This window comes from Schistocerca gregaria, chromosome 5, assembly GCF_023897955.1.
Source record: "Schistocerca gregaria isolate iqSchGreg1 chromosome 5, iqSchGreg1.2, whole genome shotgun sequence".
NCBI classification, from domain to species: domain Eukaryota; kingdom Metazoa; phylum Arthropoda; class Insecta; order Orthoptera; family Acrididae; genus Schistocerca; species Schistocerca gregaria.
Window position 1 is genome coordinate 458304700 of NC_064924.1, and position 18429 is coordinate 458323128.

The following is an 18429-nucleotide window of genomic DNA, read 5'->3' on the forward strand; positions in this document are numbered from 1 at the left end:
TTGTTATTCGCGCCGTTACTGCAGGTAGTTAGTTGGAAGCTTTTGGTTTTGAGAAGAAAAGGTCGGATATATTACTCCGAAATTTTTAATTGGTTGTCATAAAACCGCGAGATCAAGGGTCAGTTTATATGGAGTTGTATTTTAAAATGTTGGTAAATACTGGTGCCGAAACAAGGAGCTGGTAGTGAATCAGCAGTATTAAAACGACATTAGTGTTTTCAGCATTTCCAGATGGGATCCGCATTATCTAATTTCAGATCTTGAAGAAATTTAGTCTATTCTTGAACGACTGCAGCCAGTCCAACAGCTACGTACTAACATAAACATATAACACTCACATGTTGTTTTTATTATTATTATTAATGTCGCAAAAATAGTGAAATGCGCATTGTGATTTTATTCGTTTATTGGTTGGTCGTGCATTGTGTGTTCATTTTATACGGTGCACATATAGGATGGTTACTGAAGATATGCAAGATGACAGAAATACTTTACGCACCTGTATGAATGTAGTAGCCATATTTCTTACCCATATTTGGTTGGTTTTATGGTTGCAGGGATCACACTGATGTTCATGAGTATTTCCTTTGGGATCTATAAGAACAACTGCACGGAGGTGACACAGTTATATGTGGGCTGAAGTTGTCACTGATCGTGAAATGAACTGCTGGGAAGTGGTTACATAGGAAACATGCAGAAGATTGAGAAATTGGAGAAGTCTCTGATGCAGATAATCTAACTAATGTTTCTACAGTAACTGATAGTAGTTGGAGTAACACAGTGTCAAGTGGACCAGTGGGTAAAACACATCTGTACGATGCAGCATGTGGGGTAGACAGTTATCTTGTGATTGAAGAAACTGATTGTGGATTTATTTGCATGGTTCCCAGTCCTTTGGGGAACGTCTTCCTCCTGAGGGCATTTGTTTACGAAGCCGAAATCGATAATTTCGTGCAGACTTTCTTCAAACATTTTCACCACAGATTTTGTGCTCTTGGTTCAATGGTATGAATTTTTACACCCCATAACTCAAGGTGGACTTAGAAATACATAATAATTGAGCAGTTTCATTGATTACTATTCCCAAAGAGCAAACACTAACAGTTACTTCATTGGTTTGCTGGATAGGCCATTTTGTCATTTAGAGGTTAAAGACGAATCCATCGCAAAATGTTGGCTCCAGGGTTGAGCGTTAGGTTAGAGGGTCCTGTCCTGCACTGCGCAGCCCTCGAAAAACTCGGAACAGCGATGAGAGGCATACATTTCGTGCAGACTTTCTTCAGACATTTTCACCACAGATTTTGTGCTCTTGATTCATTGGTATGAATTTTTACACCTCATGACTCAGGGTTCTATAAAGACCATCGAGCCTCAGGCCAATCCTGCAGTCTCCAGTGGAGAGAAACCGACGCCTCTGATCCACGTTCCATTCAAGGTATTTCCCTTGTACACATCCTTTGCGCACCACATCTCTGGGGATTAGTACAATTTATCGTAATGGATGTGTAGAGCCCAAATAGACCCTGTGGAGACGGCTGCGTACTGTCTGGGACGACGTCGCCTTCCCAGTGGCCTCAAAAAAGCATCGCTCAATTCTGTAGATTCTCCTCCAGTTACAAAAGTGATATAATTTGTAGTTAGCTGTCGTCAGCTGAAGACGATTGCGGCAACCACTACTACGCAGATCTTCTATGTTTTGTATATAATGTAAGCAGCTCAACGTTCGAACCACCTAACTGTTGTGTACGCCAGTTCGGCGTGGAATTACCGATGCTGACAACCCTCCTTGCCGAAAAGTGACGATTCGCTTACGGTGTAACCTTGAAATGACCCTCCGTGTCACGCTGACACTCAACAGCGTACACAAGCTTCACTGCCTCTTTCAAGACTGGACACAGCATGCTTTACTGTGCTGCACTGATAAATCATGTTTAATTTCAGATACATTACAGCGGTAGATATATGTAACGACTTTCTGTTACTAAAAAAATATCGAAAAAGGAGGTTCCGACAAAAGTTGAGAGCGCCGCGTGAAACGATAGCACTTCGTGGAAAATTTTTTTAGATTACAAAGCCACATTTTGTGGACGAACGATTTTATTTCAATAAACCTCTGTGTACTAAAAATTGCTCATAATATGGCACTTACCTGCGCTCTTCCCCTTAATGTCCAAGGATTGGACAAAAATATGGAAACACCAAAAATACGACATGCCTAATACGTTGTAGGAAAACCGTTGGAATTCAACTCCCAGTCGTGTCGGAAAGGATAAGTATAGATCCTCTATGGTTTTCAAGGGAATCTTATACCATTCTTCCTGAAAAATATTGAGAAGCTCAGGTAATGATGATGGAGCTGGATAGGGATCACCAATCCTCCTCTACAAAGTAGACGACAAAAGCTCAAAAACATTGAGGTCTTCTGATGTGATGGCCTGGAGAGAAGCAACACTTCATCCGCGAGCTGGCAGAACCAGTCGTGGCCGATGCGAGCTGTGTGAACAGGCGCCCTCTCTTTCTGGAACACAGTATCGCCATTGAAAAACATTATAACATGGGACTGATCTGATCAGCCAAACCGGTCACATAATGCCTGGCAGTAATGCGTCCTTGCAGAGGAACTATGGTGCCCAACCAATATCGCTATACAGCTGCTCAAATCATCACCGAATCCCCGTCATGTTCCACTCTTGGGACGTAAACACGGCCAGAAGTTGGAAATAGTGTGAAACGACACTCATCCAACTAAATGAGTTTCTTTTATTGCTCTGTAGTCCAGATTTTATGCTTCGGCACCCTGTTTTTCTCTTATGGGCAATTGCATCACCGAAGTGCGGTTCTGCATATCCAGCTCGCCCTGGTATTTCCTGCCTATGGAGCTCCCTTAGAGTTGTTTTGGTTCCGACAGGGTCCGCGAGTGCAACGTTCATTTCTGTAGGGACTTTTGCTGCCGTTTTCTTCTTAGTTTTCGTCACACTCCTCTTCAATGACCTTCTGTCACGATCGCTCAACACACACTTTCGTCCACGTCGTGACTTAGCGGATGACGTTTGGCCGCTTGCGCTGTATGCGGTATAAATCTTCGTTACTTCTTGAAACATCAAATGCTTCTGCTCCTTCGGTTACGGATGTATCCATCATACGAAAATCACGTTCAAATTTACTTAGCTCCTGCATAATGCGGCCGGAACTACACACAAGACTGTTCTGGCGACGATTGGCACATATGACGTATTGAAAACGTTACACAGGTGACGTTCGCGATCAGATACAACAGTGCTACCTGCAGACTTGACCAGCATCTGCATTTATGTCCAAGCATAAGTCTGTCGTAGTGTTTCCATATTTTTGTCCAATCCTTGCACTTCGATATTTCTCCTAAAGAGCCTCTCCTACGCAGTCTTAGTAGAACATATAAATTAAAGTTTTTCATACGACGCTATAGTATGCTCTTTAAATATCACCTCCACAATCACGCCGTTTTTCCTACATACACAAACGCAGCGCGTTATCTTGGTTGTAGAGTCATGTAACGGATAAAATCAGAAAAGTTACATCGGTTATGGTGCAGGGAAGCGGTAAGATCACTACTGTGCATGCCACATATTACTGGTTTACCAGAAGTGTTCTACATCTATATTTAGATGGCTAGGTTGCAATTCACAGTTTAGAGGTTAGCAGAGACACCATAGAACTACCTTCAGTCTATTTCTCTACTGTTCCACTGTCCCACAAAGCGCGGGCAGCACGAACGCTTAAATCTTTCCGTGCGCGCTCTGATTTCTGTTACATTATTACGATGATTATTTCTTGCTACGAGGCGGGCATCAACAAATGTTTTCGCACTCGGAGGAGAAAGTGACTGATTGAAATTTCTTGAAAGGATCTCGCCGTAACGAGAAACACCTTTGTTTTAATGACTAACACCCCAACACGAGTATCACATCCCTGAAGTTCTCTGCCTTCTTTAGCTATAATACAAAACGAGCTGCCCTACTTTTTCGACTTTTTCGATGTTCTCCATCAGTCCTATCCGGTAAGGCTCACATATCACACAGTACTACTTTAGCAGACGACAGACAAGTGTAGTGCTGGCAACATTTTTAGTAGAGCTCTTACATTTTCTAAGTGTTCTGGCAATAAAACGCAGTCTTGTGCTCTTCTCCTCCGTCACATTATCTATATGATCGTTCCAATTTAAGTTGTTTGTAATTTTACGCCCTAAGTATTTAGCTGGATTTACAGCTTTCAGATTTGGGTTATTTATCATGCAACCGCATGACCTCATGCTTTCCATTATTCAATTGCCAATTTTTCGCACCATACAGACATCTCATCTAAATCATTTTGCAGTTTGTTTTGACCTTCTGATGAATTTACTAGACTGTAGACGACAGCATCATCTGCAAACAACCTAAATCGTTTATATAGATTACGAAGGGCTAAGGGCCTATAACACTTTCTTGGCGGAACACAAGATATCATTTGGTGTGAATTGTCACCTTTCTGATAGGAAACCACTATACCGTCGCACAGCTGAATGATACGCTGTAGGCACGCAAATTCATTAGAAGCGAATAATTGTTAGTTCTAGCCACAAGTTTTTCGAATGCGATATGTTTATTGCTCGCTAAAATTGTAATAATTTGTAATTAACGTATTAAACAAGCACATTATTATTATTGTTGCTCATTGCATTATTACTTTCTCACTTCATGTGTTTTTCGTCTTCACGAATTGTTTGCCTATCTCCTCTTACGACTTGGCGACTTATATGCCACTGCTAATTTGAGACGTTGTGTGTTGTCTGTCCTCTGCACGTATTCGTACCATATGTTAAGGTACTCCGTTTTCTTTGTAGGTACTCTTCCTAATATCTCTCCTTTGCGTGTAAAGCGGAATTCCTATTGGGCTCTTAACGTTGATGCCTTTGCTTTTAATTTCATCTAAGGTTTTTCGTTTTATTTATGCTTCCCAGAGTCATTTCTTTTTCTAGTTCTTCGCAATCTTCCTGCGACCATTTCACCTTGGCTTTCCTGCACTTCCTATTTATTTCGCTCCTAAGCAACTTCACTACTGTAGTCCTGTCTTTTCCTTAACATTTTTGTACGTGCTTATTTCGCCAATCAACTGAAGAATTCCTTCTATTACCAGTGGTTTCTGAGGAGTTATCTTCCATGTATTTCTTGTTGTCTGTCCAACTTACGTTATTGTCCTTTTTACAGAAGTCAATTTCTCTTCAGCTGAATTGCCTATTTTGGTATTTATTATCACAGTATCTAAAACCTTAGAGAACTTTAAACGCACATCATTATTCCACAGCACTTCAGTATCGTTCTTCTTTCCAAATTGATTCTTTCGACCGGTTCTATTCTTCATCATTAATACACCGGAATCTGAGTCTACCTCAGCTCCTGGGTACGTCGTACAGCTCAGTACATGATTTTGGACTCTGTCTCTCCATGATGTAATCCAGTAGGAATTTTCCCTTATCTATGAAATCATTTCCAAGTATATCTTCACCTCCTGCGGAAACTGAAGAATCTTTTCGCCGTTACTACTTGAAATGTATTCCAAAACTCAATTATTCTTTTCTCTCACTCGTACTATTGAGCCTATATTGTCACCTAACTCTTTCTTTCATTCCTTCCCCTACTATGGTGTTCCAGTCGCCCATAATTATTAGATATTCATCTCTCTTTACATACGGAATTCAGTATTTCAGTATTCTCATATACGTTCTCCATCTCTTCATCTTCTACTTGTCACGTCGGCAGACAGTAAGTCACTGTCTACCCTACTTCTTAATGATGACGAATTCTACTCCCGTTATACCATTTACTGTTTCTGATGATATTAACCATTTATTCATATCACCAGATATCCTTATCTTCTATTCATTTCACTTAAATTACCCCACTATATGTAGATTGAGCCTTTGCATTTTCCTTTTCAAATTTTCTAGCTTCCGAGCCACATTCAAAACTCTGCCATTCCACACCCCAACTCATAGAATTGGCATTCCTCTCCCAAAGATCTGACTGGGTGACTAATACAGAGTGTTTCGCCAATGGGGAGATCATCAGGCATTTTCAGTTAAAGGCCTCTTGTCCTGCAGATACACATTATGTGAACTTAATCAAGCGCTTTCCATTGCCTTCGATAATTGCTGACCTTTCCGCCTTTTAATGACAGTTTCACACCCCGAGGGCAAGAAAGCGCCCCGGAAATGTCTTTGGCAAGGCCGTTGGCAGAGCAAGGGTGGTCCCTTATACCGAAAGTCTTCGACCCCATTTCTAATCATTTTTATTCCAAATTTAAGCAATTGCTGCCATTTCACCTGGGACGCAGAAGGTTTCTGATTACTGCTCAAAGACGGTTCCCCTAATCCACGGTGACCCTGCCTAAATAAGAGAGCTACCCGGAAAGTAAGGTCCGATCGACTGAGGAATGGAAACCACAGTGAAAATGCGATGAAGCTTTGCATTGGCGTGTCGGACAGTGTCTATAGTACGCCAGTCGATCGGGTCTGAGTGCACAGTGAGCACGTAAAGATGCTTAGAAAATAGTCTCCAGCCAAGTGTGAGTGCCTGAAAGGGATTTCCCCTGATTTAATGAAGCTCACACAACGTAATTGTCATGCATTTCTTTCTTCAATTGTCGACCGCATATTCCACGGCCAATGAGGACGCCTCTGCAGCATTTTCGATGGGAAGTATTTGATCGTGCACCACACAGTCAGAACTTGGTTCACTCGGATTTTCACATGTGCTCACATGAACCGTTGGCTATGTGGACAACGTTTTGGCGCAGACAACAAGTTCCAAAATTGCGTAGACAGTTGACGGAAAGCCTTCTATGACGAGGGTATTCGAAAGTTGGTACAAAGCTACGACAAATGTCTCGGTCGGAGCGGCGACTTTGTAGAGAAGTAGCTGGAAGGTGTAGCTAACTGTTGCAAATAAATCATTTTTGAAACTTCCTGGCAGATTAAAACTGTGTGCCGGACCGAGACTCGAACTCGGCACCTTTGCCTTTTTCGTCTCCTACCTGTGAGGACGGGGCGTGAGTCGTGCTTGCGCAGCTCAGATGGTAGAGCACTTGCCCGCGAAAGGTAAAGGTCCCGAGTTCGAGTCTCGATCCAGCACACAGTTTTAATCTGCCAGGAAGTTTCATATCAGCGCACATTCCGCTGCAGAGTGAAAATCTCATTCTGGAAACATCCCCTAGGCTGTGGCTAAGCCATGTCTCCGCAATATCCTTTCTTTCAGGAGTGCTAGTCTTGCATGGTTCGCAGGATAGCTTCTGTAAAGTTTGGAAGGTAGGAGACGAGGTACTGGCGTAAGTAAAGCTGTGAGGACGGGATGTCAGTCGTGCTTGGGTAGCTCAGTTGGTAGAGCACTTGCCCGCGAAAGGCAAAGGTCTCGAATTCGAGTCTCGGTCCGGCACACAGTTTTAATCTGCCAGGAAGTTTCATATCGGCGCACACTCCGCTGCAGAGTGAAAATCTCATTCTGTAAATCAGTTTTGATTTTCACTGTGCTTTCCGTTTCGCGACGATCGGACCTTACTTTCCGAATAGCCCTCGTGTACCGCACAGTAAACAGTTCTCCCTGTCATGTACTTTACAAAATATGAAAATAAGATGTTTATCAGAACGAGAGCATAAAAAATATATTCAGATGGTTATCGACCGTGAAGTATTACTGTGTATCTGTTTATCTGGATTACGCGTAACAGAACTTTACAAGGTGCAGCAGAGTCAGCATGTTTTTAGTTGCAAAAACTTTATTATTTTGCTTAAACCCATCTACAAGTTTTCCTACTACGTGGCTGAAATATTACATTAAGATTTCTTCCGCTGTACTTGAACCAGTGACCTTTGTTCCCTGCCATAATTTAGGGCAACACTTTGCCGCCGACAAAACGTGTGGGTGTTTAGCACAACCTATTTACCTGCTTTCATCGTCAGATTTTAGCGGTGTCCACGTCTTCCTTTGGTTCCCCTGTTTGCAGTAATAATTGCACACAGTCCGTTACAGAACAACGGACGAACCAACACGCGTACTCCCCAACATGCTATTGTGATACTCTCATACAGTTTCTTATAGTTACGTGCAATACAGAATTTTCAGAAGGAACACAAGAAAATGAATGTAGAACAAACTATTTCGGATTGCCTTAACTAGCTGAGAGGCAGTGGTTAGTTGAACATTTTGTACTTCCCTATCGGACTGTATTCTAGGGTAACTCCATACATTTCCAACGAATATTCGTAAACTACGATAGGGTAATCAGGATGACTATGCGTTCGCTAATTAAGTTTAGGCTGCGCCTTAGGAATTCTTCTTCTGACATTTCCGTACACACACTCCCCTGTGGAGGACTTACCTTACAGTAAGGAACTGCAAATTTTTAGCGAAAAAAAAAACAGACTCTAATACGGTTTGAGATCACTTCTTTAACCACTGCGAAGAATATTTCGCATTTTTCTGTAGCTTCCATTTTAAGTCTGCTTCTAAAAGAAATGAAAAATGATACTTTCAAACGTTGGACATTGACACATAAATTAAAAAGCATCAATGCAGGTTCTGAAACTTTCGCTGTAATGTAGTATTCATATTTGGAGCCTGCTGACGAAAGTCTCTAAAGTTTTACATTTTTTTTATCTCAATATTGTTCGTAAGTCGGTATGCTATGCATTACACGACGTCCGAATAAGCTATGGCTCGTACAATATTCTGCTCCTTTAACAAACTGAAAAAGATTAGTAGCTTTTTTGGGAAGGAGGACATTAATAATACATGTAGACAGCTCAAGGATCAAGATCTGTTAAAGACTGATGGGAAACCGCAGTAGCCCCACTAGTGAAGAGTACTCATATTTTAAGAGGAAGTTATAGACAAATTGATCATTATGTAGTGAGACTGACTCGCTGGTGCTAAAACACGTACTCCAAACATCTAGCTGTTTTACCAAGTAACCGTGAACCAGAAGATATTAAAAAAAAGTACAGACTGCGTTTGTTACTAAAGGAGAGAACACACCTGTTGTATAAGAGCAGGTGTACACAACACCTCAATGTAAAAACTAAGGGAGACACAGACTTAAATACAGTGGAATAACGTTAAACAATTTGTATTTAAAGCAGCTTCAAAAGTTCTGGGAGCAATAAAGCCAAAAAAGACTGTTTTAAGAATATGGAATGAGAACATCTTGTTGGGACATGGTTTATTTAGTTCATTTAAAATAGCAAATAGAAGAATCTAAATTTCGATATCAGAAAAGCAAAGAATAGTAAAAACAGACGTTAGTAGTGCACTGGGAGAGGACTGAAACATACTCATTAATAATATGGAGATTGATGTGGTTGGACATAAAATTATGAAAGGACATAATAAAAGTGTGGCGAGCATATACTAATAAACTTTATTGAAGAAAAAACTTGGAAAATAACAGAAACGCATGGTGTAATAACGATATACATGCCAAGAGATGGAACAGTTCATTATTGACTTGAGGGAGCATACTCTTTGACAATGTCAGAGATGAAACACCTTCAGGAAGTCTATGAACAGGAAGCTAGCGCGTATGAAAATATTAGTTCAAAATTGGTAAAGTATTCTGAATCACAAATGAAAGAGTTTGTTTAATATTTGTCGGTGTCAAGGAAGAATCGCACAAATACGAAAAGTAGCCAGAGTCGACCCATAAAAAAAAAAATGAAACGATAGTCAATTAAAGAAGCATAAGTGTACTAAACTCTGAGTAAAAATTATACCAAAGAATGTTAAACAACAGTACGAAGGTTTTGAGGGAAATAAAACATAGTGAAGTGTATCAAGCTTTTATGAGAAGACATTCATGAATTAGTAATGTTTTTCTATTAATTTAATTAATTGGAAAGTGCATAAAATTCAGTATAGCTACTCGTATGGTATTTCTAGATATTTAAAAAGGCTTTAGCTTGACTGAAGAGGAAACTCCTATGGAAGTAGTGAAGGAGTAATTGACTTCTGAAAACCAAGTGGTGAGCAGTTACGAATCAAGTCATCCTACAGGAACGCAGGCTCTGTCCTAAGCTTTTTAATACATATCTAGACGAGGTAATATGAAGTTGGAAAGAAGATGTTTAAACCCAAGGGCGCAGAGACTGACATTAGGATATCATGGTTCATTCTTTTTGGTAGTAACCTTTTAGTTGTATATTACACAGCAGACAGTCTGCATTTCGCAGTTCATAAACCGAATCAGATCTGCCATGGGTAAAATTATGAATGGCATTGACAGAAAAATACCCTGGTAGATCAGAAACAACTGCCGATGATACGCCAGCTATTTTAGCTATTACGACTGGATGCCAATTACAACTATGACAGAAAGGGGAACAATTAGACGCATTCTGACAGGAAAAACAAGAATAGAAACACGACTCAAATTTTACGAAGTTATGGAAGTAGCAGAATTGATGCATGGAAACAAAAAATGGTAGTGGCCAAAAACGACAAAAGCCATATACAGGCAGCATAGATCAAATTTTTTGACTTATACGACTCAGACACCTCATAAGATACGAAAAAATGTACTTATAAAGGGATTAAATTTTTAAGTGTCATATAAATAGGATGGAAAATATCAGAATACCGACCACAAGTCAGTGGGTAGAAAGGAGTACTAGAAGAGGTAGAAAGTGTTGGGAAAGGTATCGAGTCATGTTGCTTAAAATTTTTTGGAATATGAGAAAGAGAAAGAAAGAACACACGCTTTGCTGTTATCGACTTGGGGGCTGTTTAGCTCTGGAAGTCATCTTTCGTCACGGTATTCACGTTTCGCTCCGCTGCAGATACGTGTATTAAACTGAGCCATGTATTTTGATATCACAAGGAACACGGACCGAACTCGTAGACTGGTGTACCTCGTCAAAAAGCCAGCAATAAATCAGCATGGGGAATTTGGCGCTAGTTGTTAACAGGTGTTACACAAAGCTAATGCCTTTTCAGTAGCAACCAAACTTGACTTCATAGGTTTTCCTTGCAAACTACGTCTATTTTAACGGCGAAGTCCAGTAGAATTTAGTCTTATGCTGCTGCTTAGAAAAAGCGGAATTCAGTCAGTTAAATTTCGCCGCCAGCAAAATCTGCTATAACCGGAGAGATGGTAGTGGTATTTCTATCTAGCAGTCGTGGTTTGATATGTGACAACATTTTAGGCCAATTAATGTCACACATCCGAGTTTACACAAGGAGGAATGAGCAATTAGAGGAAACACAGCGGCAGACAGCACCGAGGGTTTTCCCCGCCTGTTAGTCACCAGCAGTTGCTTCGACCACGGACTAAATTTCGTAATGCAACCGCTGTAAACACCTTGTAGTCCGATTTTCCTCGTGTTACCAACATCATCATCATCATTTAAGACTGATTATGACTTTCAGCGTTCAATCTGGAGTCTCCCTTATAAAATTCCTCCATGATCCCCTGTTCAGTGCTAACATTGGTGCTTTTCTGAAGTTAAGCCTATTACATCAAAATCACTCTTAACCGAATCCAGGTATCTTCTCCTTGGTGTATCCCGACTCCTCCTACCCTCTACTGCTGAACCCATGAGTCTCTTGGGTAACCTTGCTTCTCCCATGTGTGTAACATGAGCCCACCATCTAAACCTGTTCGCCCTGACTGCTAAACCTATAGAGTTCATTCCCAGTTCATTCCCGTAACCTCAACCTTATTGATAAGGTAACCTGAATGCACCCAGCTTTCGCTCCCATGCAACAAAGTTGGTCGAAAGATTGAACGGTGCACAGATAACTCAGTCTTGGTACTGACTTCTTTCTTGCCGGCCAGGGTGGCCGAGCGGTTCTAGGCGCTACGGTCTGGAACCACGCAACCGCTACGGTGGCAGGTTCGAATCCTGCCTCGGGCATGGATGTGTGTGATGTCCTTAGGTTAGTTAGGTTTAGGTAGTTCTAAGTTATAGGGGACTGATGACCTCAGAAGTTAAGTCCCATAGTGCTCAGAGCCATTTGAACCATTGTTTGAACTTCATTCTTGCAGAAGAGAGTAGTTCGTAGCTGAGCGCTCACTGCATTAGCTTTGATACACCTCGCTTCCAGTTCTTTCAATATGTTGCCATCCTGTGAGAATATGCATCGTAACTACTTGAAGCCGTTCCTCCTATTTGGCACTCAATCCGTTTGTATCTCTTTCCCACTGACATTACTTTCGTTTTGGAAACGCTAATCGTCATACCATAGTCCTTACATTTCTGATCTAGCTCTGAAATATTGCTTTGCAAAGTTTCAATCGAATCTGCCATCACAAGTAAGTCATCTGCATATGCGAGACTGCTTATTTTGTGTTCTCACCCAGTCAGTCTATTGTTTTCAACATATGATCCATAAATAATATGAACAACAGTGGAGACAGGTTGCAGTCTTGTCTTACCCCTGAAACTACTCTGAACCATGAACTCAATTTACCATCAACTCTAACTGCTGCCTGACTATCTGTCGAAAGACCTTTAACTGCTTGCAAAAGTTTGCCTCCTATTCCATAATCTCCTAGAACAGACAATAACTTCCTCCTAGGATCCCGGTCATATGTCACCAACTTGTAACAAAAAACAGTATCTATAAAGCAAGAACTTCCGTGAAAAGAGGGTTCTACACAGGAGGTGTGCAAAATGAAATGCGTTAGAGAAGCGTGTGGTGGCAGGGAAGAGCGTGCGAACGTTAGAGTAGGGCGCGGGGTGGACTTACCACTCTTTCTCAATTGGAGACGCAGGGAGGCAGCTCACTGTATTGACAGTCGCATCCCGACTGAATCACACAGACGCACGCACGCACGCACACAGACGCAGATGCGCGCGGACTCGCACGCACCCTCCCCCGCCCGCTACGTCACTTCCTGCTGTCTGTCACTCGACACTTGTTGCTCTCCGTCGCGTCTGCGCTCGTTTCTTCCGCCTCGCCTCGAGAGATCTCGCTTCCCCGCCCTGCTACACGAGTCGTCTTTATTTCGCGAGTCGCGCCGTGTACTCGGATACCTGCAGTGAGTAGGGAACAGCCGTGCCGATCTGCAACCGGCAACTGTCCTTCCTGCAGCCAACCCGCCGCCACTGGCTTGCGCACGCCGGCTACGCTTGTCTGACGGCCTCGCCCCGCCTGGGATGGACCTCCGTCACTGGCGCGCTCTGTGAGCAGGACGGCCAACTAACCCGTTTGCGCGCATCGATTAGTTGGCAGACGGGGCACGTGGCGGCGCGCTACGTTTAACTTTGGACACTTCGTTTGCTGTCTGTTTTATTGCTAACAAGGGAACCTCCCCATCGCACCCCTCTCAGATGTAGTTATAAGTTGGCACAGTGGATAGGCCTTGAAAAACTGAACACAGTTCAATCGAGAGAACAGGAAGAAGTAGTGTGGAACTGTGATAAAAATAAGCAAAATACAGAAACTGAGTTGTCCATGAGCATGATAGGCAACATAAAGGCTATTGTAAACTTTTGAGCGCCGTAGTCCCGTTGTTACCGTGGGCAACTGCAGAGCGAGAGGTCCTTGGTTCAAGTCTTCCCTCGAGTGGAAAGTTTACCTTCTTTATTTTCGCAAAGTTATGATGAGTCCGTTCGTTCATTGACGTCTCTGTTCACTGTAATAAGTTTAGTGTCTGTGTTTTGCGACCGCACCGCAAAACCGTGCGATTAGTAGACGAAAGGACGTGCCTCTCCAATGGGAACCGAAAACATTTGATCGCAAGGTGATAGGTCAACCGATTCCTCCACAGGAAAACACGTTTGATATATTCTATTCGACACTGGTGACGGCATGTGCGTCACATGACAGGAATATGTTGTCGACCCACCTAACTTGTACACATGGCAAATGGGTAAAAAGATTCTTCTACCTCGACAGATGTAGGTTTTCTTGTGGATGTGATAATCATTCCCAAAAAAGTGATGAAAACATAAGATTTTGTCACATGAACTGCAATAAATGAATGCAACAGTTTCACTGTCGCACAGTTTTCCCTGTGCTGTGTCAAAACATATGTTTTTAACGTTTTCAAATTTTTCCGTGTGTAGACCGTCAAATCCTGCACATGTCCAAGCAAATCTAAACATGTCCTGGAACTTTGGAGAGTGAAGTTGATTATGTGAGAGTGTCTGAACTTTGATGATTGTCTGAAAATAAAAAATTAAAGTTCTCATCCGAGGGAAGACTTGAACTTTCTCGATTGACCTGTGTTCAGTTTTTCAAGGCCTATCCACTGCGCCAACTTATAACTAAATCTGAGAGGGGTGCGATGGGGAGGTTCTCTTGTAATAGGATATTTCTTATTATTTCAACTAAGAGAATTTGTACCAGCACTGAGAGACCAATAATCCATTAGTAATAAACAAAACACGTCGTTAGTGACTATCTGTCACCACTTAGCTGTTTGACAAGCTGTTACCTATTTGCTTCCTACCGCAGGTGTGCTCTCACCTCTTCTAAACATTCTGTACAGCAGTGAGTCGCAGCGTAGCAGTAATTACCCCCCTGAGGAGTAAAATGAAGATGAATTTTGTTCTGGGATTTGTGTATCTTCCATACCTTACTTTTAAATCCTCCATAGTATAGCGACATCTGTTCTTATGATATATCTCGCTACCACGAGGGCATCGTTTAATTGCACAAGCCGATGTAGGTAACAAGATAAATTTTGTTCTGGGCTTTGTGTATTTTCCGTGTTTGCAGCGTTATCTAGCAAACAAAGTTTTCTGAGGAATGAGCGACTATAAAATGTTTATGCAAATTACGTACATCAATATTATTTCAGCAGACTTAAATATTTAGTAGTTCATCATAACATACATATATATCCGATACACATTTTCGCCTGTCACAGCTGATTCATGTATGTGGTCCATGCATCGTGACAGGGCCAAATTAGCGTCAAACGAAAAAACTACAAAGAACGTAACTTGTCTAGCTTGAAGGGGGAAACCAGATGGCACTATGATTGGCCCACTAGATGGCGCTGCCATAGGTCAAACGGATATCAACTGCGGTTTTTTTTTTAACAGGAACGCCCATTTTTTGACATATTCGTATAGTACGTAAGGAAATATGAATATTTTAGTTGGACCACTTTTTCGCTTTGTGATAGATGGCGCTGTAATAGTCACAAACATATGGCTCACAATTTTAGACAAACAGTTGGTAACAGATAGGTTTTTTAAATTAAAATACAGAACGTATGTACGTTTGAACATTTTATTTCGGTTGTTCCAATGTGATACATGTACCTTTGTGAACTTATCATTTCTAAGAATGCATGTTGTTACAGCGTGATTATCTGTAAATACCACAATGCAATAAATGCTCAAAATGATGTCCGTCAACCTCAATGCATTTGGCAATACGTGTAACGACATTCCTCTCAACAGTGAGTAGTTCGCCTTCCGTAATGTCCGCACATGCATCAACAATGCGCTGACGCATGTTGTCATGCGTTGTCGGTGGATCACGATAGCAAATATCCTTCAACTTTACCCACAGGAAGAAATCCGGGGACGTCAGATCCGGTGAACGTGCATGCCATGGTATGGTGCTTCAACAACGAATCCACCTGTCATGAAATATGCTGTTCCATACCGCTTCAACCGCACGCGAGCTATGTGCCGGACGTCCATCAAGTTGGAAGTACATCTCCAGTCTGTCATGCAGTGAAAGATCTTGTAATAACATCGGTAGAACATTGCGTAGGAAATCAGCATACATTGCACCATATAGATTGCCATCGATAAAATGGGGGTCAATTATCCTTCCTCCCATAATGCTGCACCATACACTAACCCGCCGAGGTCGCTGATGTTCCACGTGTCGCAGCCATCGTGGATTTTCCGTTGCCAAATAGTGCACATTATGCCGGTTTACGTTACCGCCGTTGGTGAATGACGCGCTTCGTCGCTAAATAGAACGCGTGCAAAAAATCTGTCATAGTCCCGTAATTTCTATTGTGCCCAGAGGGAGAACTGTACACGACGTTCAAAGTCGTCGCCATGCAAATCCTGGTGCGTAGAAATATGGTACGGGTGCAATCGATGTTGATGTAGCATTCTCAACACCGTCGTTTTTGAGATTCCCGACTCTCGCGCAATTTGTCTGCTACCGATGTGCTGACTAGCCGCGACAGCAGCTAAAACACCTACTTGGGCATCATCATTTGTTGCAGGTCGTGGTTGACGCTTCACATGTGGCTGAACACTTCCTGTATCCTTAAATAACGTAACTATCCGGCGAACGGTCCGGACACTTGGGTGATGTCGTCCAGGATACCGAGCACCACACGTAGCACACGCCCGTTGGGCATTTTGATCACAATAGCCATACATCAACACGATATCGACCTTTCCCGCAATTGGTAAGCGGTTCATTTTAACACGGGTAATGTATCACGAAGCAAATACCGTCTCACTGGCGGAATGTTACGTGATACCACGTACTTACACGTTTGGGATTATTACAGCGCCATCTATCACCAAGCGAAAAAAGTGGTCCAGCTCAAACGTTCATATTTCTTTACGTACTGCACCAATATGTAATAAAAAATGGGGGTTCCTATTTTAATAAAACGTAATTGATATCCGTTTGACCTATGGCAGCGCCATCTAGCGAACCAACCATAGCGCCACCTGGTTTCCCTCTTCAAGCTAGACAAGCTTCGTTCTTTGTAGTCTTTTCGTTTGATGCTTATTTCATGATATATATATATATATATATATATATATATATATATATATATATATATATATATATATATATATGTGGTGTTTCAAAAATGACCGGTATATTTGAAACAGCAATACAAACTAAACGAGCAGCGATAGAAATACACCGTTTGTTGCAATATGCTTGGGACAACAGTACATTTTCAGGCAGACAAACTTTCGAAATTACAGTAGTTACAATTGTCAACAACAGATGGCGCTGTGGTCTGGGAAACTCTATAGTACGATATTTTCCACATATCCACCATGCGTAGCAATAATATGGCGTAGTCTCTGAATGAAATTACCCGTGTCTGGCTTCACATGCAGATGAGATGTACTGCTTCAGCTGTTCAATTGTTTCTGGATTTTGGCGGTACACCTGGTCTTTCAAGTGTCCCCACAGAAAGAAGTCACAGGGGTTCATGTTTGGCGAATAGGGATTCCAATCCACGCCGCCTCCTGTATGTTTCGGATAGCCCAAAGCAATCACACAATCATCGAAATATTCATTCAGGAAATTAAAGACGTCGGCCGTGCGATGTGGCCAGGTACCATCTTGCATAAACCACGAGGTGTTCGCAGCGTCGTCTAAGGCAGTTTTTACCGCCACAAATTCACGAAGAATGTCCAGATAGCGTGATGCAGTAATCGTTTCGGATCTGAAAAATGGGCCAATGATTCCTTTGGAAGAAATGGCGGCCCAGACCAGTACTTTTTGAGGATGCAGGGGCGATGGGACTTTAACATGGGGCTTTTCGGTTCCCCATATGCGCCAGTTCTGTTTATTGACGTCCAGGTAAAAATAAGCTTCGTCAGTAAACCAAATGCTGCCCACATGCATATCGCCGTCATCAATCCTGTGCACTATATCGTTAGCGAATGTCTCTCGTGCAGCAATGGTAGCGGCGCTGAGGGGTTGCCGCGTTTGAATTTTGTATGGGTAGAGGTGTAAACTCTGGCGCATGAGACGATACGTGGACATTGGCATCATTTGGACCGCAGCTGCAACACGGCGAACGGAAACCCGAGGCCGCTGTTGGATCACCTGCTGCACTAGCTACGCGTTGCCCTCTGTGGTTGCCGTACGCGGTCGCCCTACCTTTCCAGCACGTTCATCCGTCACGTTCCCAGTCCGTTGAAATTTTTCAAACAGATCCTTTATTGTATCGCTTTTCGGTCCTTTGGTTACATTAAACCTCCGTTGAAAACTTCGTCTTGTTACAACAACACTGTGTTCTAGGCGGTGGAATTCCAACACCAGAAAAATCCTCTGTTCTAAGGAATAAACCATGTTGTCCACAGCACACTTGCCCGTTGTGAACAGCACAGGCTTACAGCAGAAAGACGACGTACAGAATGGCGCACCCACAGACTGCGTTGTCTTCTATATCTTTCACAGCAGCGCCATCTGTTGTTGAAAATTGTAACTACTGTAATTTCGAAAGTTTGCCCACCTGAAAATGTACTGTTGTCCCAAGCATATTGCAACAAACGGTGTATTTCTATCGCTGCTCGTTTAGTTTGTATTGCCGTTTCAAATATATCGGTCATTTTTGAAACACCATATATATATATATATATATATATATATATATATATATATATATATATATATATATATATATACCGCTTCATGTCCCAGTGCATAGTATATATGACGCAGAATCAGCACTGACAGG

General features: G+C 42.1%; 1 protein-coding gene across 2 annotated transcripts in view; it reads right to left on the minus strand.

The window, feature by feature from the left end:
• Window positions 1-13132, minus strand: part of LOC126272507 (uncharacterized) — a 561656-nt gene extending 548524 nt beyond the window's left edge. For both annotated transcript variants that reach the window (XM_049975404.1, XM_049975401.1), the window contains exon 1: window positions 12756-13132. The gene's annotated coding sequence lies outside the window, so the exon portion shown is untranslated. The remainder of the gene's footprint in view (window positions 1-12755) is intronic.
• Window positions 13133-18429: the final 5297 nt, after the last annotated feature.